Source organism: Canis lupus, chromosome 1 (genome assembly GCF_011100685.1).
Source record: "Canis lupus familiaris isolate Mischka breed German Shepherd chromosome 1, alternate assembly UU_Cfam_GSD_1.0, whole genome shotgun sequence".
Classification (NCBI taxonomy): Eukaryota; Metazoa; Chordata; class Mammalia; order Carnivora; family Canidae; genus Canis; species Canis lupus.
In genome coordinates this window covers 75,457,519-75,478,660 of record NC_049222.1, presented here as the reverse complement: position 1 = coordinate 75,478,660, position 21,142 = coordinate 75,457,519, and the positions used below count along the sequence as shown (strand labels likewise).

Below are 21,142 nucleotides of genomic sequence, written 5' to 3'. Positions count from 1 at the left end.
AGAGGATGTCTATTGGATGTCTGCACAGAGTTGCTGTACAGTGAAGATGAGAAGAGGAAACAGTTCTTGAGTCATCATGAGATATCTTGAGAGATGTTAAAGTTCACAGGATGGATTAAATTCTGTAGCAAAGCCTAGAAGTTTCTAAGCCTAGAATTTCTTCGCCTAGTTAAACTATAGTTTCTTCTTTTTATAGTCTTAGTATAAATTGCCTTTGGTATTTTCCAATCCCTAAAGGAAAAAAATGCTCATTGTTAAAAAAAGAAAGGCGGGGGAATAATCAGTAAAACATAAAGAAGAAAAAGAGAATTCCCTTTAATCTACCACTGAGAGAACACAGCTTTGAAAATTTCATTGTTTATCCCCTTGGACGCCCCATCCATAGATTTATAGGCATATACAAATATACAGACTAAAGTTTTGGGGAAAATGGGCCAGACTATATAAATATATATAAATCCTGTTTCCCTCCATGTTTTCATTTAATTCAATGTGGACATGTGTGCATGTCAGTAGATCTGGTTTCACCTCTTTATGATTGAAAAATCATTGCAAAGTGCTTCATCATCTGTATGTTTCACAATTTACTTAAAAATTCCACTACTGAATGACACATAACTTGATTTATTTACTGATTTTGATTTATTGCTATTTATGATTTGATTTATTGCTATTTGTATTTTGATTTATTGCTATTACAAACAAGCCTGGGAGAGTTAAAGGCAAATCTATGTATATGTGACCCTTGAACAATATGGGTTTGAATTGCACGGGGCCATTAATAGGCAGATTATTTTTTGATAAAAAGTGTTGAGTGCTGTATATGTATTTTCTCATCCTTATGGCTTTCTCCATAACATTTTTTTTCTCTAGCTTACTGTGCTGTAAGAATATAGTCTACAAAATACATGTTAATTGACTATGTTATCAGTAAGGCTTTTGGTCAACAGTAGGCTATCAGTTAAGTTTTTGGGGAATCAAAATTATATGTGGATTTTTGACCACATGGAAATCATGCAAACAACTAACCCCTGTGTTGTTCAAGAGTCAACTGTACTTCTGTTTGATCAATCATTTCCTCAGAGTTAATTCCTAAAAATAAAAATCTTTAATCAAAGAATAGGTCCATTTTTAAGGATTTTAGTGTATTGTGTCAATTTCCACCCCGCTCCCTCTCCTAAACCCCTGGAAATTGCATTTTTTTACTCTCTCCAGCCTGGTAAGATACTTCCCCATGTAGTTGTCAACACTGGGTTCAGTAATGCTGGCTATTCACTTGAATTCTTACCAATGCGATAAGTAAAATGAATAAATGAACAAATAAAATGGCATTTTATTGTTTTAATATGCATTTCCTTGTTTAATACTAAGTTGCACTTTTTTCTTAAGTTTGTTTACTAGTCACTTGTATTTCCTCCTTTTGGAAGTGACTGATCATGCCCATTTCCCATTTTCCTTTTGATTTTGGATATATGCTTCTTATATATTTTAAAGATTTAAAAATTTTTTTTAATTTTCAAAATTTATTCATTTGAGTGAAGTAAGTCAATCGGAGAAGGACAATCATTATATGGCTTCACTCATATGTGGAATATAAAAAATAGTGAAAGGAATTATAGGGGAAAGGAGAGAAAATGAGTAGGAAAAATCAGAGAGGGTGACAGAACATGAGAGATTGCTAACTTTGGGAAATGAACAACGGGTAGTGGAAGGGGAGGTGGATGGGGGGATGGGGTGACTGGGTGTTGGGCACTGACGGGGGCACTTGATGGGGTGAGCACTGGGTGTTATACTATATGTTGTCAAATTGAACTCCAATAAAAAAATATGCAAAAAAAAAAAAAAAAGACAGAGAGACAGAAAGTGCATAAGCGAGCAAGAGCATGAGCAGGGGGAAGGGTCAGAAGTAGAGAGAGAAAAGCAGACTCCCCACCCCCAAGAGTTCCTGATAAGAGGCTTGATCCCGTGAGCTGAAGGCAGATGCTTAACCGACTGAGCCACTCAGGTCTCCTCAGCGTTTTAAATATTAAGAATATGAACTTTTTGTCATAGATTATGTTAAAACTGTTTTTCCTATTTGTTGTCTTACACTTATTTATGATTTTTCTAACCACACAAATATTAGCAATGTGTCAATCTTTCCCTTTAGTTTCTGCATTTGATCACAAGCTTATGAAGATCTTCTAAGATTATAAAACTATTTACCTATATTAACTTTACCTTAAAATTTTAATCTACCCAGAATTTATTTTGGTACATGATATAAATGACTGATCTAGCTAGTCTGGTTATTTTTTTTCACTAGTTAATCTAAATCTTTTTGTGCTTTGGAAATGTTTAATTTTTTTAAGTGAGGGTGGAAAAATCAAGATGTTGTAATTTCCAGGCAAAAATGTAGTCAAGAAAAAAAAAAAAATGAAGTCAAGGACCATTGCTATTTTCCCATTGGCAGTGCTGAATTCCTGAACTGTCCATCCTGTTCTTGTCTGCTTTGTCACCAAAGCCACCTACCTCTAAAACCTGAAATGGATTTCTCCTTTGATCATAGCCTTGATGTGGGCCATGGGAACATCATGCTCTACCTAACAATTAAATTGATAGTCCCTGGCACCAGTGAAAAAATGAAGAGAGCAAAAAATCTTTCTTCCTGAGTCTCATAGCAATGAAGCAACCAAACAGAAAACTGGCCCAAACCCAAGTTGAAAAGCCTTGTGGGAAGGAGAGCCAAGCAGGCTAAAGAGAATGAGGCTATCTCTGTGCCATATCACTGCATACACCTCATTAACTATCATGGCCGCAGGTTGGGTGGATCTCAGCTTGTCCTGCAGCCTGTATTAAGTTCAGGATGTTTGGAAATACCAAACTTGGAAGAAGATCACACAAACCCCTGCCTGAGGTAATGGAGTGGCAACCCTTGTTAGGGAATTCTTTCTCATAGCTAGCTGACTTAAGCTCATTGAATTTAGTTGGGTCCCCTCTGAAAACCAGTGCCTGTAGTTTTCTCTGCACCGTGGGCTATGAGGTATCAGATATTGCCTTCTACGTTTCTCATCTTTCTCAAGAGAAGTTCTCTTTATTTGGATCAAATGACCTCATGATCTGAAGTGATTAACAAAAATTAATTTGAGAGGGACACAGGATGTGGCACCGGACTTTCCAGAGGCCCTGGCAAAACCTGTTCTTTTTTTTTTTTTCTGAATAGAGGATAACTAAAAACATAAAACGTGCCCTTCTTTTTCTCGTCTCTGTTTAACAAATAGAACCTTGTTGATTAATTAAATTCTTTCTAAATTCCATTGCAAAAACATGTATATTTATCTCTACTTGGTATTCATTTATGCAGCTATCAATTCAAGCGATGTTTATTGAGCACGTATTATGTGAAAGGACAGAAACAGGATTTGAGTCTGCCAGGTATTGTGTGCTTTTAAGCTACTTCCTCATGTAATCTGCATGAGAATTTTGTGAGAGAGTTTTACTGTGCCCATGTGATGCGTGGAGTGACCAAGGCCCAGAGAGATTGAGTGGTTTGTCCAAGGACACTCAACAGGCATGTGCTGAACCCGATTTAAATGTATGTCTCTCAGAGTTCATGGCCCATCTGTTCTTCCTACTCTAGCAGTGACTCGTCTTTTGAAAATTATCTTATTTCTAATTTAATTGCTTTATTGGAGAACATGACCTATGTGATAGCTATTCTTTGAATTTGTTGAGACTTTCTCCATGACCTAGAATGTGGTCTGTTTCTATAAATATTCCATGTTTACTTGAAGAGATGGTGTGTTCTCTGCTAGTACAAGGTTCCATATATCTATTAGATCAAGCTTGCTAATGTGGTTGCTTAAATCTTCCATATCATTACTAATCTTTGGTCTGCTTGATCTATCAGTTCCTATTAGAAATGTGGAAATCTCCCACCATGGTTGTGTATTTGCCAAATTCTTCTTGTCATCTTTCTTTGTATTGTTTTGCTTTATATGTATTTTTGGCTCTGCTCTTAGTTGCATGCAAATTCATGATTTTTATATTTTCCAGATAGATTGTTCTAGTCACTATATGTGGGATTCCAAATCATCTCTCTTAATGCTTTTTCCCTTAGCTTCTATTTATCTAATCCAAGTATTGGTATACTATCTTTATTTTGGCTAGATGTTTGACATTTGTTTCTGTCTATGGTGATATATAGATACATGCAAAATGAGATGATAAAAAGAAAAAAATGAGTAATATCATATAAATATTATAAATGCAGATTTAATAAAAATTTATGAATATATAATATGCAATGTGTAATATATATGTTTTCCATCACTTCATTTTATGCCTTCCTGTGTAGTTTGATCTTAGGTATGCTTTTTTATAACCAGCACAGATGTTTTATTTTTAATGCATTCAGACAAATGCTGTCTTTCAATAGCAATTTCATTGTGAGCACTGTTGGGCTGGACTTCATTTTTGCCACCTTATTTCATGCTCTTTGCCATGCCTTTATTTTGTTCCTTTTGCCTCCTTCCCTGCATCTGATGGGCTGATAAACTTTCCTACCTTCACCTTTGACTTGTCTGCTGGTTTAGAAGCTAAAGATTGCATTTCCCTTCTTTGAGCCATTACCCTTAACATTTGGACGTACATCCAACAGTAGAGCTTTAATAATGTGGCGGGTTTTGTCCTCTTTCTATCTACCAGTGGTGACATGAATGTGTGCTGGAACAGCTCAGGGACTGTCAATCTGTGTTGGTATTTTGTCTGGAATTGTGGTTTTCCCTTCTGTACCGTGTCTATCCGCACATCTGTCTATTTCAAGGTCCATGTCTCTGTTTACCTATTGATTTTTCTCTCCCTTTACTTGTCCACTCTTTTGCTCCAGCTCCATTTCTACTCAAAGGTTTGTACTTCTGTTTCTGGTCCACAGACATGTTCATCTTGTGTTGGTTTCTGGCTGTTACTTGTTTGCTTTACTTAAAAAAAAGAAATCTACCCCTGTTATGTATTGGGAGTCACAAAGGTGTGTCAGAAGTGGAAGTAACAGAGCTTTCGCAGCCAGGATTCCCCAGCATAGAGTCTGCTGGTCTTTGGAGGAGCCCTTTGATTGAAAGATGAAAGTCTTCTGTTATTTTTCTTCTGTGTGAACGACTCCTGATTCTATAGTTCTTCATTTTCACCTATGACCGTGGGCTATTTACTGTCAGGGAAGTCCTTAGCACAAACCACAGCATTATAAAAATTACAACAAGATGCCCAGTAGCTGCAGCCCTGCAGCTTGCAAGAGGAGGTCAGATTGCATTTCGGTCTATGCTCACCCCTCCGGCAAGTGCCTTTGTGCAGTGCATAGACCGAATGCCTCCATACGGTGGTTCTGTTCCTAATAAGTGAATCATTAAGGGTTACTAATACTTTTAATAGCGTTTGTAAACCACAATCACCATGTCGTTAGAAGTTACTAATGTCATTTTCAGAATTCTTACCCCAAAGCCTGGTTGCTATGCATTTAACTAGAGTTTTTCCTATTCCCATGCATGCACTGATCGTCAAAATTCTCTTGGTGCTTGGGCCCTGGTCAGAGAAGTTTGATATTTCTTGCAGTAGATTATACTCCATGTTTTAGGCAGGACTGTGGAGGGATCTCTGATCTTTTATCATAACTTTTATCCCTTTATATTAGACCCTAAAAGTGAATCTAGGTAGAAGCATTAGAATAACCTCAATATTTTAATGGAAGCTAATTATAATCATAATAACCAGAGCACAATCACATAGGAACAGAAATGCACCAATAAGTGTCTAACAATAGGCTTTCTGAAAAGAAAAGCCTTGATTTCTCGTATTTTTCCAATTTCAGTAGTACAAATACTTCCAATATGGCAGATTTAAGGCTATCACTGCATTGGTATCACTGAATATGGAGCTGGGAAGAGACACATGTAACATTGTCTCCAGCACCCCACTGGATCATATTATGATCATCACATAAAAGAGGTCATTGATATTTGTATTGTAATTTTTAGTGATAATTTTGAAACCAGATTATCAAAGTTCAAAGAATAATCAGTCTAAACAAGTATCCAGCTTGGAAACAATGGCCACCAACTTAGTCTTATGTGGAGAATGGATGAGTCCCAGAGAGTCAGTAGCTGCAGAAGACAGCAGATCTGAGGGTGAGGTGACAAAGCCTGTCTGTAAATTCTTTTATCTGCAGCTCATAAAGAAGAATGGCTCCAACTCTAGAGATGCTCTTTTGAAGAGGACATCTAAATCATATTTAGAAAATTGCAAGTGATTTTCTTTTCATTTTTTAAAAAAAGTTTATTTATTCATGAGAGACACACAGAGAGGCAGAGACACAGGCAGAGGGAGAAGCAGGTTCCCTGCAGGGAGCCCGACGTGGGACTGGATCCCAGGACCCTGGGAACACAACCTTAGCCAAAGGCAGAAGCTCAACCACTGAACCACCCAGGTGCCCACAAGTGATTTTCAAAGATATTATTGTAGGCACTTGCATATTTTTCATTTTTCCAATGTGCAGTGTCCTTTGTCCATTGGAATTTGGGGTATCTTTGCTTTGGTTATCTTACCTCCACCTGACATTTGTTTGCCTTTCCAGAGCTGATCTGCAACCAAGTATATTCTATTTTTATGATTCATATATTTGCTATCACACTTGGTCTCATAATCTGGTATAATACTTTGGCACTCATGGCTACCTTAATTCATCAATGTATTCCTTTTGGAGTTATGGTGGAATGATAAGTTTCACTTTTTCTTTTCATTTGAGAATGTCAGAGCATTTTCCTGAATTGAACTGAACTGAACATTGATATTATTGACAGTATATGGTGTTACTTAGCAAAGTGGCAGACTGGAACACATTATTTACTCCGTTGAATTGTATATGTCTAGCAAAAATTTGCAGAAAGATAAATGTGAGATCCTTTTCTGCACTCCTGCTTTCCTTTAGAACATCTGGCTCTTGAAAGAGGTAGATAACTGGTAGCTGTGCATCAAACTGGATATATTTGTGAACTTCTACAATTTTATCTTGAACATTTTAATAATTCTTTTGCATGACTTCTCTATCCCCTCCACCCACCTCCCTCCACCTTTTTTTTAACAGGTTGCCACAGTGACTACCCTGGGGTGGTTGTTTTTTCCCCAATGTTCCAGATTGAATTATGCTAAAAATATAAATATGGAATTTGCCTTTAAGCAAAGGTAAACCACTTCCAGTAGCAATGTTTTGTTTAGTTTTCAGTGTTGACAGATGACATGCATTTTCATTGATTCCATATACCACACTTTGTGGAATACACAAACTGGAACAGACATCAGAATCTAAGTTAACATTTTCCCAAATGGTGGTCCTCTAAATGTTCATCTAGAAACTAGTAGCTCTAGAGTAAAAAATGTGTTCTATAACCAAATAAGTCTGAAAAATGTAGCATACTATATTCTCTCTTAACAGTCTACAATACTTATTTACCCATTAAACTTGATATTCTGTTAGTTAAAAAGCAAAACAAACAACAACTAATGAAGTCACACACACACACACACACACACACCACACACTCTATTTGTGTAACCCAGTGTTTACCAAATATTTTGAGAATAATTTTTTTCTTATTATATCTATAAATACCTTTGAAAGGAGGTTCGTGGAATACCAGTTTGGGAAGTTTGCTTTAAACCCATCTACCTACCCATGGCGACCATATGTAGACCCTCTAGGTTTTATTGTTGTATTGATGGAAACGCAGAGTATTTTTACACTGTTTAAGCAAGAGACCCAAAGTGGAAAACACAAGACAAAATTCATCCTATGATTGAATCAGATTATTCTTGGATTCATCCATGAACACTTTGGCAAATGTAGTTGAACATGAATATGACTGTGTTTTACTAAATAAAAATTGAGAGCACTTTTGCTTTTTGTGAAACATTTCATGTGCACGCAAGAGGAGACAGTTTTCCATATACCGTTGTCGCATAGTCAGTAAGAATTATGGCAATTTGTCCACCCTTGCTGTTGCATATTATCATTTATCAATGAAGTTATCAGCATTGCAACTTTGTATATGCATCTATAAAGTGCTGCAGAGAATACTTAAGTTGAGCAGTTATAACTTGTGAATACACACTGCACAAAGCTAGAAACATATCAAAGAGCTCAAATGCCTTGGGAATTAAAGTACCTTTCATGATCTTTATCTGGATAAAAAAACAAATCAAAAGATTACAGCCCTTCGAACAACGGAAGCCAGAAGAAATATCACTTAAACTAATTCAATGTTTGTTTACTGGTTAGTCAAAGAAAATTTTGATGATACAGAAAAGTAGACAGGAAAAAAAATCAACTTGGGGTTAGAACACCTAAATACAAACATTGCTAACATTTTGGGGGTATTTTCTTTCAGTCTTTTTCTGTGCATTAAGTTTTGTCCAATTTGTTTTGTTTTCAAAACAGAGCACAGAGGCATGCTTACTGTGAAAGTAATAAGGCTTTAACTTCAGGGTCTCTCATCTGCAAAAAGTACCCTTCGTGGCCTGGGAAGCCCTAGCAATGTGTTAATGTGGGCACATATTTTTTTGTTTTGTTTTGTTTTGTTTTGTAGATTTTGTAAAAGTGAGATTAATTAAATTGAGATTCTTAAACTTGCTGCTTTTGTCCACTCGGATTTCCATTCATTACACTTCTCAGATCAGGTGAGTGCCAATGAAGTGGCAGCAGGAATTTGGGGTTTTGGCTAAGGGAGTAGAATTGTGGAAGCATGTTGTTGGGGTTTGATGGGGGTATGTTCAAATGGTTCACAGTGACTTTTGTAGAAGTGACATCCAGAAATATCGTCCTCTGTTGTCCTTTCTGTTTTTTTTTTTTTTTTTGAGATTTTGTTTGTTCATGAGACACACATACACACAAACACACACAGACAGAGGCAGTGACATAGTCAGATGGAGAAGCAGGGAGCCCAATGTGGGACTGAATCCCAGGACTCCAGGACCACGCCCTGAGCTGAAGGCAGACGCTCAAACACTGAGCCACCTAGACACCCCCTTTCTAGTATTTTGATTTGATATTTCAGAGCCAAAAGTTGTATCAATTTTTTTTTCCTTTGGTGCCCAGCACAGGAAGTGTGAGTAATGGTAGAGAAACGAAGTCTGATATTTCTGGAGCCAAAAATTAGTGAGTAGGAAAGTCCTCCCATCAGCAGACCCGAGCAATGGTAGGCACATGATTAAATTGTGATGTCTTTCAGAGATTTACTGGATAATGTAGAGCACGCAATTGCATTGTACAGCTTTGGGAGTTACATATTTTATTTTTATTTTTACTCTTTAGGGATTATCTTAAAAAGATTTAGCTTATATTCATTTCAGAAGGCTAAGATTAATCAATATGTTGCTCTTGTAAAATACAAAAGCCTATGATACACAAATCTAAATGTGGCCCTCCCATCTTCCATGTTTTTTTGGTTCCAGCTTGCTCCATGTCTTTGTTCCATGTATTTTTTAGTTCCAACGTGTATGTAACACCCCCATCTGCAATTACCATCATCGTTGGAATGACAAATATGTCTTACTGATTTTTTCCCCTTAAAATGCTTCTTGTACCTCCATGTCCTTTTCAGTTCAAGCTTCTTTTATTTTTATTTTATTTTATTTTTTTTTTGCTAAGGTATCTTTTCTTTTCTTTTTAAAATATTTTATTTATCCATGGGACACACACACACACACACACACACACACAGAAAGAGAGAGAGAGAGGCAGAGACACAGGCAAAGGGAGAAGCAGGCTCCATGCAGGGAGCTCGATGTAGGATAGGATCGCGCCCTGGGCCAAAACCAGGTGCCAAATTGCTGAGCCACTCAGGGATCCCCTGCTGAGGTATCTTTTAATCATATTCCTTTCTGGGTCCAGGAGAGTGAATTATCTTGATATTTCTGTTTCTGAATATGTTTTTTGTTTTTCCTTCTCTCTTGATTGATAGAATCGTAGTTGGACAGATATTTCCCTTCAGCTCCTTGAAGATGATACTCAATTGTTGTCTGCTATTTATGGGTGCTGATGAGAAGCCTGAGTACAGTCTGATTTTTTTTTTAGATTTATTTTCTTTTTGGAAGTTTCTAAGATTTACATAAATGTTTCTGTTCTGTGATTGTACTATTATGTGCTTATGTGTGGATTTGTGTTTGTTTACCTTCCTTGGGACTTCTAATGCATTACACATTTTTTGGTCTCATTTTTAGTGTAATAGACTTTAGAGAATTTTTAGGTTTATAAAAATATTGAGCAGATAGTACAGAGTCCCCCGTAAACTTTTTCTCCCCCACTCAGTTTTCCCTATTATTAATATCTTGCCTGAGTATTTATAATTGATGAGCCAATATTGATAAATTATTATTAAAGTCCATGGTTTACATTAGGGTTCACTTTTTGTGCTGTATGGTTTTGTGGGCTTTGATGTATATGTCACAAATCCACCATTATAGCATCATACAGAATAGATTCACTGCCCTAAAAATCTTCTGTGCTCCATCCATTCATCCCTCCCTTCCTCCTAACCTCCCCGCAACTGCTGACCTCTTACTGTGCTTAGTTTTGCCTTTTCCAGAATGTCCTGCTTTTTCACTTAGCAGGATGGACTTAAGGTTCCTCTGTGTCTTTTTGTGGCTGGATAGCTCATTTCTCTTTAGTACCTAGCAGTGTTCCATTGTCTGGATGCACCACAGTTTGTCTATCCATTCACCTATTGAAGAACATCTTGGATGCTTCCAAGTTTTGGCACTTTTGAATAAAGCTACTGTAAACATTTGCATGCAAGTTTTTTTGTGTGGACATGAGTCTACCTGCTCATTTGTATGGTAAAATTATGGATTGTCAGGTAAAATTATGGATTGTCAGGTAAAATTATGTTTAGTTCTGTAAGAAACTACTAAACTGTCCTCCAAAGTGTACCAACTCGCATTTCCAGCAGCAGTGAATGACAGTGCTTGTTACTCCACATCCTCATCAGCATTTGGTATTGTCAGGTTTTGGATTTTAGCCATTTTAACAGTGCCAGTATGCCATTGTTTCACTTCGCAGTTCCTTGATGACAAATAATGATGAGCATGTTTTCAAATGCTTATTTGCTATTTGTATGTAATCTTTTGTGAGATGTCTGTTAAGATTCTTTTGCCTATTTTAAAATTGTGTTGTTGATTTTATTATTGTTGAATTCTAAGAGTTCCTTGTATATTTTGGAGTTAAGTCCTTTATCAGACATGTGTTTTGCGAATACTTCCTCCTCATCTATGGCTTGCCTTTTGACTCTTTTACCAGTGTCTTTTGAAGATAGGACATTTTAAATTTTAATGAGTTCAAATTTATCAGATTTTTCTTTCATGGATTGTGTTTTTATTTATTATTTATTTATTTACATGAGGGAGAGACAGAGAGAGCACAAGTTGGGGGGAGCAGCAGAGGTAGAGGGAGAAACAGACTCCCTGCTGAGGAGATAGCCCAATGGGGGCTCAATCCCAGGATCCTGGAGTCATGACCTGAGCTGAAATCAGATGCTTAACTGACTGAGCTACCCAGGTACCCCTGGATAGTTTCTTAAAGATGTATGAAAAACACTCATCCTCAAACCCAAGGTCATCTAGATTTCCTTCTATATTTTCTTTTTAGAAGTTTTATAGAATTATGTTTTATATTTAGGCCTATGATCCATTTTGAGTTAATTCTTATGAAAGGTGTAAGTTCTGTGTTTGAATTCTTTTTTTATTGCTCTTGTTGCATATGGAAATCCAATTATTCTAATAACATTTGTTGAAAGACTATCCTTTCTCTATTGATTTGCCTTTGCTTCTTTAGTAAAGGTGGTTGACAATATTTGTGTGGTGCATTTCTAGGCTCTTTATTCTGATCCATTATCTAATGTGTCTATTTTTTCACTGATAACAACACTGTCCTAATTACTTAGCCGTGTAGTACCTCTTGAAGTGAGGTAGTGTCAGTCTTCTGACTCTGGTCTTCATCAGTGTTGTGTTATCATCAATTCTGGGTCTTTTGCTTTTCCATATAAACTTTAAGAATCAGGTGGTTGATATCCACAAAATAGCTTGCTGAGATTTTGATTGAAATTGCACTGAATTTATAGATCAAGTTGGGAAGAATTCAGAAAATAATATTTTCCTTCAATCTATGACACAGAATATTTCTCCTTTATTTAAATCTTCTTTAATTTCTCAAAGTGTCAAAGTATTTTAGTTTTTGCTTATAGACCCTGTACATAGTTTGTTAGATTTATATCAACATCTTTCTTTTGGTGTCATTATAGATGTTATTGTGTTTTACTTTAGAGTGTTGAGAGGGCATAGTTTTGCCCTGTTTCCCATCTTAGGGAGAAAGCATCAGTTTTGCACCATTAAGTATGGTATTAGCTGTAGGTTTTTATAAATGCTCTTTATCAAATTAAGGAAGTTCTCTTTTATTATGAGTCTGCTGAGAGATTTTTTTAAAAATCATGAATAGTAGTTGGATTTTGTCAGATCTTTTTCAGTACCAATTGACATGAGAATATCTTTTTCTTGATAGACTCATGCAGTAGTATGTTAATTGGTTTTTATGTTGACTCAACCTTGCATACACAGCATAAATCTCACTTGGTCATTATATATAATTCTCTTTATACTTCATTGGATTCAATTTACTAATGTTTTGTTGAAGATTTTTGCATGTATGTTCATGGGAGATATTGGCCTATAGTTCTCTTCTTATAATGTCTTTGCCTGGTTTTGGTATGATGAAGATGGCTTCATGGAATGAGGCTTCTATTCTCTGACAGATTGTAGAGAACTGGTATAACTTCTTTCTTAAATGCTTTGTAGAATTCATCGGTGAAACTATCTGGGCCTGGTGCTTTCTGTTTTATAAGATTATTAATTATTGATTAAATCTCTGTCATAAATATAGACCTATTCAGATTGTCAATTTCTTCTTTTTCAAATTTTGTTGCTATGTGTTTTTCAAGGAATTGGTCTATTTCATACAAGTTATCAAACTTGTAAACACAGTTGTTCATAATCTTTTATTTTTCTTTTAATTCCCATAAGACTAACAGTGATGACCTTTCTTTCATTTCTGATATTAGTAATTTGTCTTCTTTTTATTTTTTTTCTGGGTTAATATGGCTAGAGATTTATCAAAAATTTTTTTAATTTTTATTTATTTATTCATGAGAGACATAGAGAGAGACACAGAGACATAGGCAGAGGGAGAAGCAGGATTCCTATGGGGAGCCCCATGCAGAACTCAATCCCAGGACCCTGGGATCACGACCTGAGCCAAAGACAGATGCTCAACGACTGAGCCACCCATACATTCCTAGAGATTTATCAATTTTATTGATCATTTCAAACAATCAGCTTTTAATTTCGTTGGTTTTCTCAATTTCCTGTTTTTAATTTCATTAATTTCTACTTTAAATTATTTCTTTTCTTCTGCTTTCTTTTTTTTTCCTTTTGGTTTAAATTGCTCTTATTTCTCTAGTTAATTATGTCAGAACATTAGATTATTGATTTTAGATTTCTTTTCTTTTTAAAGATATGCATTTAATACTAGAAATTTCCCTTGAAGCACTGTTTGCTGCATTTTTCAAGCTTTGTAAGTTGTATTTTCATTTTTATTTAGTTCAAAGTATTCTAAAATTTCTCTTGAGATTTCTTCTTTGACTCATGTGTTATTTAATAGTGTTTTGTTTAATCTCCAAATATTTAATCTCCAAAGATAATTTTCAGCTATCTTTTCATTATTGATTTTTAGTTTAAGTCCATTGTGGTTTGCGAATATACTTTGTATGATTTCTATTGTTTCAAATTTGCTCAAGTGCCTTTTGTGGCCCACAATGTACCCTATCATAGCAACTATTCCATGTGAGCTTAAGAATGCCTCTTCTGTTGTTATTAGATGAAATATTTTATAATACAATTAGAACCAGTTGTTTGATGGTACTTTTCAGGTCAATTGTGTCCTTACTGATTTTCTGCCTGCTTGATCTATTAATTATGATAGAGGGATGTTAGAGTCTCCAAAGTGGATTCATCTATTTCTTGCAGTTCTATCACAGTTTTGCCTTATGTATCATGATGCTTTGTTGTTATATACATAAACACTAAGGATTGTTGAGTCTTGTTGAAAAATTGATCATTTTTTCATCATGCAAAGCTCTTCTTTATTCCTATAATTTTCTTTTTTTTCTGAAGTCTGCTTTATCTGAAATCAATATAGCTATTCTAGCTTTCTTTTGATTACTATTAGTATGGCATATCTTTATCCCTTTAGTTTTAACCTATCTGTGTCTTTATTTTTGAAGTAGAGTTCTTGTAGGCAACATATAGTTGGCTCTTGTTTTTTTATTTGTTATGACAATCTATTCCTTTTTATTGTCTTTTTAGACCATTGATGTTTATTTTATTTTGAGATTTTATTTATTTATTCATGAGAGACACAGAGAGAGAGAGAGGCAAAGGCAGAAGCAGGCTCCCTGAAGGGAGCCTGATGCAGGACTTGATCCCAGAACCCCAGGACCACAATCTGATCCAAAGGCAGACCCTCAACCACCAAGCCACCCAGGCGGCCCTAGACCATTGATGTTTAAAGTGATTATCACATCAAGTGCCCCCCTCAGTGCCCATCATCCATTCACCCCCTGAGTACTGGGTGTTATTCTGTATGTTGGTAAATTGAACACCAATAAAAAATAAATTTATTATAAAAAAATAAAGTGATTATCAATATAGATAGGTTATATTTTCAATGTTTGTAACTTTTCTATTAGCTCCACTTTTTTTTAATCTTCTCCTCTTTTTCTGTCTTCTCTGGTTTAAATTGAGCACTTTATATGATCCAATTTTCTCTCCTCTCTAGCATATTAATTATATTTCTTAAAAATGTTATTGGTTTCCCAAGAATTGCAATATATTTTTTCAACTAGTCTAAGTCTACTTTCAAAAAACAAGAGTTGTGTGTATTCCTTAGACAGAGTATTTCCAATTATCCCCATAATCAACATTTACCCTTTAGTCATTTTTTTTTCCAAAAAACACACTACTTTCCTTTCTGATATTCTCAAATTTACGAAAGCATTTCCTAGATGCTCCTAACTTTTTATCCAGTAATTTCTATTTTTGATATGACCTTTGTTTTTTGTTATGTTTCTGTTTTCTTTCAATTCATGTCCTTTAAAAAAACAAAACATCTCCTCTTATGTTTGTCCCTTATAAGTCCTTACATTTCTTCCTGCTCCTCCCCTTTTCTTGAAATCAGATTTCACTTGCTTTCTTTAATTTTTGTAAAGATATTTGATCATCACCTCAAATCCAATGTGCTGTCAGGGGTGAGAACCACATGCCTTGGATGATGTCATCTATAATATACCTTCACTTACTCTCGACATAATTTGTGGCGTAATTTCCTGGTGCGTATTCTTTATTTGCCTTGTTTTGTGATGTTTCTCTCCTCCTTGTTTCTCTGCAGTGTGTTTGCATTCATTCCACACCAGTGTCCATCATTGCATTCTGGAAGTTTTCCTGGACCAGCTATCTGCAGCACAAAAGTACAGGGATAAGCTGAGACACACTGGGATAACAGAAACATTTGTTAGGTTGCTTTGATCACTTCGTCACAGTACTCTACCTGGTTGATGTGATTCTGCCTCTGGCTGGGGAAAATCATTCTGGCTACTTGGTCACACGTTCTTATCTGGCAATTTAAATATTACTCATCTGCAAGTGATCAAAGCTGCAGCTCTGTGTGCCACCCAGGTTTATCCTAAACCTACTCTCACTGACAGCCTGTTTCTTGCAGAAATAAGTCCTCTGATCCTCTATGAAGAGTTCAGCTGGCTTGCTCACACACCCTGATTTTGCTACTCCAATCAGGACACTGTGGTTACCCCTCTGGGGAGCCATGTAGTCTGGAGAACAAGTTATCTCAGAGTCTGTAGAGCTCACACTCCTCTTTCTGAGCCTCTCCTTCCCCAGGTACAATTTCCAGTGCATTTAACAGCCCTACTTCACAAATTGTGGTTCAAAGTGGAGGTGTTTTCCTCGTTTTACTTATTCATTTTAGTTAGTTTAGAGGGGACGACTGAATAGAGTCTTTTTCCTGTGTTATCTCAAATAAAAAATTAATGTAACACTAATGAAAAAATAGTCATGTTTTCCAACCATTAGGTCAACATTATTACATGGCTTAACAGCTCACAGTACCTAAGTAATCAGATGCATTTCTCATTTTTAGTTTTTACTTGTTTGTTTACTATTTTGGAGCTTAGTTTTTTTTCTAATTAAATCCAGCAATCCAAAAACTGATACTAGAGTTGATCAACAAAGCTGATGTGTCTAATATGTGTCTAAGATGTGTCTAATGCCTAAATCAGAAGAATCCCCTGACAGTAAATGTCAATGTTGCTTTGCCTACTCCATCTTAACAATTCCTTTGCTTTTTTTATTCCCAGGAAAGATTTGTTTTTCACTCCAAAGATTAACTATAAACATTTAGAACATATTTTTTTCCTTGGACTTAGCCCCTTGGAAACCAATTGTTAGACTAAGTTCTGTCTAAATAATGAAACCTAATTGATATGGAACAGTTGCCTTTGATATTAACTACTGGTCTATTTAAACCGTTGACCTGAAAATAAGTGACACTAAGTGCATATCTCTTTACCAATCATCTGAACCATCCAGGCTCTAGGGGATTAAATAATCTAAAAGTAGCAGATTTTATTAGCTACTGGGATTTTCAATGGCATGCCCATATGATCAGTTCATGGTTGTCACCTTGCGTAAGTTGATCAACCTATTATGTTCATGTAATGTTGTAATTACATTTCTTTTTGACAAGGATGCATTAAGTGTGGCTGTGATATGGGAAACTCTTTCAGCTTTCATTAATTCGATATAAATCCAAAGCTTGCAGATTCAGCAGGATGGTCTATAGTGGCTTAATTGGAATTGCTGGTCAAGCACATTGATTCTGCTTCACTCAGGTAAAGATGAAAGTAGCTGTAACAATAGATACAGCGTTTGAAGGTCATTGAGTGGTAGTGAGGCATGGGGAGCAAGGCAGCAAGACACACACACAAAATAATGGAATTTTTATTTGGTATCTGGGAAGCTTTGAGTGACACAGTATCAACTGACCTTGAAATTTCATACTTTTGTGACTCATAGCATTTGTTTTTGAATGCCAGAGAAATATGATGATGCTTTAAAGGGAAATTAATACAGCCAGTTTTACTCTCTGGGAAGCTTGCACCTTGTATGTTTTATTTGTTGACTTTATGATAATATGAAAAATGAAGACCCTTGTTAATTTCAGATGAATATGACATAAAAGGTAAAATCACTCTTTCATTAGCCTCCTCTTGATCTTAAGTTCATATATAAGGGGCTATTAGGTCCACATTCTTCATTTCCAAGCATACACTGCCGTGAGGTGTCCACACTGAGCACAGTCTCAAGAAATGGTCCACCACACACCCAGTCCCTGCCTGATCATCCAATTCTTACCCTGCACAGAGTTCAAATATGCCCATCTGAGTGCACTCTTACCGGAACACCAAGTTTAAGTACCAAAGCTGTGCTTTAGTTATTTAAGAAAGGAAAAGAACATCAGCTGTTTCAAATTTTAGACTCTAGCTTGGGCAAAAAAGAAAATTGTCTATTGTGTAGTCATTTTTCTGCAAAAATAACATCCATAGGAACAGTAAGTGTCCAGCAATGTGAAATTAGTCTATAAATGGGAAGATTGAGACCAAAAGCATCAGATTACAAACATCTCACCAAAACCCCATAGTCTGTGGAGAGCAATCTATGGAGTTGACATAAGAATCTTTTCTCTTCTTTCTTCCCCTACATTAACACTGATCTCAGAAACTCATCATTGCATCTTTTGTGTAGAGGACTGCGTAATCAGAGGGTTCCCATTGCTAGAGTATTTAAAAAGACAAGTAGAAATTAGCTGAAGTGTATTTAGTCTCCGCCCCTCCTTCTGACCCCAAGGGTAGCTCGAGCATCTTACAATTCATCCTCTGGGGGCTGGCTTATGCTTGCTCTCTTCTCTTTGGCAATGGCTTTAAATAACCAAGTTCTTATTACAATCCTCAGATTTAAAATTAAGTTCTGATCACGTCTTCTCAGGGCACACCTAAGAGGCGCTGTTTATCCCCAGCCAAATCAACTGTTTTCCCAAGTGACTCATTCCTGGAAAAATTATTGTTCCTAATAACCAGCTCAAATATGTATTTTCATTTAATCTTTCCTTTTACCTCCATTTCACATGTGTTGCTGCATGTCATGCAGTTTCTATGAGGATCTGCTATTACATCATTGTGTGAAGTATGAGATGGAGTTTGTTTTAATTAAAAAATTACTTTTACTCAGATAGTGGCTGGGCTTGGAAATATTCTCTATTGCCCTGGAGGTTTTAGGCTGGGGCCCTAGTGGTGTGTGTGTGTGTGTCTGTGTGTGTGTGTGTGTATGTACTTTTTTCTTTTAAAGGATCTCTATTTTGTGAGAGAATCCATTACTTATTTTTCTTCCTGTAACAAAGTGGTGTAGGCAAGTGACATCATAGTGGGAAGAAGAAATTTCCAAAGGTGTTTTCTGCATACAGAAGTCAGCACAGGCTATCCCTCTGGGTACACAGCACAAGGATGCAGCAGAGTGACCTCTCTTTGCCCCTCTGACCAACACCCAGGGGTCTAGTAGTGGCATCTGAATGACGGATATCTAAGGGCAAGACTGGAGTTTCCACTGGGGAGCTTCTATAAACTTCGAGAACGAACAGGGGTATTTTGTAGTGTTTTAGCATAACGGGTCCATTGGTACAGATTCCAGGTTTTATTACATCTGTTTTATGTCCTACAAATAGTAACAGACGTTTCTCTTTGCTGTACAACATGGTGAGCCACTGGCCTAGACTAGAGGCAACTCTGCATTGCTTTTCAAATATTCTCCCTCTCAACTGCAGGAACTCTTTGGTTTCTATTATCCTTCTGGTCTTTAATATCTCTGATGGTGCATCTGATGAAACTCAGTGGCTGGGTTTGTGAACATGGTTAAAAAGACCCATGCAGGACGAGCGACATCTCCCCATGGCGTGTTATGATCCCCTCCCGAGATGTCCCACTGTCAGCAAGATTGGTACTGAGTTGTTTTCCTAACCAAGAGGATGGGTCATATGACCCCTTAGTACTTTTGGTCCCAGTCCCTTTTTAACTAACCACACACATTGCATGATTTCAGGCTGGCGTCCCTGACCGAGGGCAGAGTTTTCTTGTGTAGGTTTTTCCACAGTAGACATTTACACCAAGCTGATAGAATAGACCCATCACAGCCACCATTTTTGCCCCATCACAATGGAATTATCCAGGTACAATCTTCAGAAAACATGTGTGGGATTCCAGAGTAGGGCAGCCTCTGAACACATTCCCTGTCCAGTAGCAGATGACAGGCACTGCATCCTGTCTGCTCCCTATTGTAATAGCTTCCCCATTGTTCAGCTATTCTGCTGCATCTACAGATTGCCATGGCTGAGAAGCAGCTCCAAGAAGTTGAGGACGGTGGTGATCCTTCAAGAAGCACCAGATCAGTGGTAGAAGCAGATGACTGTGAGGCCTTTCATCTTACTTAAGAAACAAACAAACAAAAACAAATAACAATGTGAGGGTTCTATATTAGATAAGAAAGGACTTCTTACAAGTACAAAGTGCTATATAAACTATACCCATGTATCAGTCCTTTTAGGGATAGTATAATTTCAAGTGAGTCTGCTTGGAAGATTGCATATTTGGTGAAGAAAAAGAATCTGACTTTTAGGAGCAGTGATATTCTTTCACATAAAAAGTGGACAGTGAAGATCGAACCTGACATGGATCATGACCATGGTCAGGACCAGAGAGATGATATTTCAAGGTCTTCCCAGATCTCTGACCTATGCAGAAATGAATATAATTTTTAGGCTATTTTCTCTTACATCTTGTTTTAGATTCCCCTTCCTCTCTTATTTAGACCCAAGAGAAGGTTTCCAGTGGATGATAGTTATGGAAAGTTATGTGACAAGTGAATACCCTCAGAAGGGATTTGGAAGAGGAGACAAGAAAACTTACACTAGCTTGTGAGCTAGAAAAATCATGGCAAGCTATCATTAGGCACCTATGATGATTTAACCTCACTCCCTCCCACCCTGCAAAGTGAGGCATATTATTGCAGTTGGGGAACCAGGCCTCCGAGAGGCTAGTAGATGGTGGAACTTGGTTTTGAAACAAAGAGCCACCCTCCATCAACCTTGCTTGGGTCCCATACTTTAAGTGACTGTAGCTGGGATCCATGACTTTGTGGATGACATATTTGAATCTCCTGCAGCAAGTGGAGGTTAGTAAGAAGGTGGAAAGCTAAATTTTCATGGCTTTAAAGTAAATATATTACTTAGGCAGGAATCATGTCTCCCCTACTTTTTCTTTAGTGATAGGAGGGAGAATAGAGAAGAGAAGGTGACTGGTCCCTCTGGTGCTAAAACAGGACCTTAGAATGGATGTTTTGGCTGACATCCTGAGAAGATAGATAGAAACACCAAACTGAGGCCATCAGACCAAGGTGAATATGTTCAAAGCAAGTGGATGACAATTGGATGGGGTTCTCCTTCCCCTCACAAGGAGTGAAGATGAAGAAAGGGATTCTGAATGGAGGGAGCATCTTTAGTGAGAATCATTAGTATGCTATGAGTCCCAGTGCTACTTCCTAGGAGGAAAGGGTGGGAGATGCCTCTTCTTCCCTCTAAAACAAATGGAGGGACATTGAGTCCACTCAGTGAGCTTGATGTCAACTGATGGCTAGACAAGTGTCTGATTCATATCTAAAGAAACAGAAAGTTTGATTCCTACTCTGGTGGTGAGTGTGAAGGAGGGCTGGCTGCTTCTGTCCTGGGAACATCCTCCCAGAATCTGCAGGAGCAAAGGCTGCATGAGCATCTCCGGGATCAGATGTGGCCAAATTAGAGAAGGGGCTTTTGTGTTTTAGACCTTGTCCAAGAAGGGCCATTATAAAAGTGAACAGACTGTTGTTTCAGATGGGGGCACATTTGTTTACTCACTTGAGA

At 37.0% G+C, this 21,142-nt stretch overlaps 1 long non-coding RNA gene across 4 annotated transcripts in view; it reads left to right on the top strand.

Annotated features, from left to right (window-relative positions):
• The first annotated feature begins 2,625 nt into the window (after positions 1 to 2,625).
• LOC111096447 overlaps positions 2,626 to 21,142 on the top strand; it is a 49,097-nt gene continuing 30,580 nt past the window's right edge. Inside the window, exon 1 of one of the 4 annotated variants that reach the window (XR_005354052.1) lies at positions 2,626 to 2,896. This is a non-coding gene — a long non-coding RNA (uncharacterized LOC111096447). The remainder of the gene's footprint in view (positions 2,897 to 21,142) is intronic. The other 3 variants (XR_005354051.1, XR_005354054.1, XR_005354053.1) reach the window with 3 other exon arrangements.